This window comes from Chrysochloris asiatica, unplaced genomic scaffold, assembly GCF_000296735.1.
Source record: "Chrysochloris asiatica unplaced genomic scaffold, ChrAsi1.0 scaffold00619, whole genome shotgun sequence".
Classification (NCBI taxonomy): Eukaryota; Metazoa; Chordata; class Mammalia; order Afrosoricida; family Chrysochloridae; genus Chrysochloris; species Chrysochloris asiatica.
Genome location: NW_006409137.1, coordinates 189,267 through 190,160, shown reverse-complemented (window position 1 = coordinate 190,160; position 894 = coordinate 189,267).

Here is an 894-nt window from a genome sequence, read left to right as displayed (position 1 = left end):
GAGTTGGAACTGACTTGATGGTCCTCAACAACTACAATATAACAGGTATTTATTCAAATATGCAAAATCTATAGAAGAGGAAACAATTAAAACACAGATAGAAACATATTTTTAGCATTTATAAACATATATAGGCAAATAAAATTAATTAATCAGTTTTTCGTATACATTAATTTGAATAGAAATAGCTATATTATATCAGTGAAATTTTAATCATGTATTCTTGTTCCTCTACATTTCTGTTTCTTTTCAGAAGGACAATGAAAAAATATGAATATTTACATTTTTCCACTAATTATTGCAATGAATTCAGTGTCACATGAATATTTTATTTAGAGAGGTAATAATGTTGCTGTTTAATAAATGGGATAATCATAGATATTCTTAGACAATTTAAGTCATTTGTGTCAGTTCATACATCAATGTAGTAATTTTTTAAATGTATGCAACTTCATTATGTTTTAATATAATTTTATAGGAAGTAGTTGCTTTAAAAATATGTCAAATATAACATCATAATATTCAATACTATGTATACTTAACTATGCTAAAGCCTTTTCCAGAACAATGCCTGTTCTCCAGGTTGCTAATAGCCTCACATCCTGTCCTCTTATCTGGTGATACGAGAATTTTCCGTTATCACTAGTTCTCTTACTTTCTTTGTGCTGCTGTTAACATAAATGCCACAAATGGGTGGTTTTAAAAAATAACAATTTGCTTTCTCATAATTTGTTATTACATACCATTGAATTATTTCCAACTCGTGGTGACACAATACACAACAATGAAATATTTCCTGATCCTGTTACATCCTCACATTTACTGTTATGTTCAAGACAGTTTTTGCTGCCACTCTGTCAGTCACTTCATTGTAGGTCTTCCTCTTTTTTATTG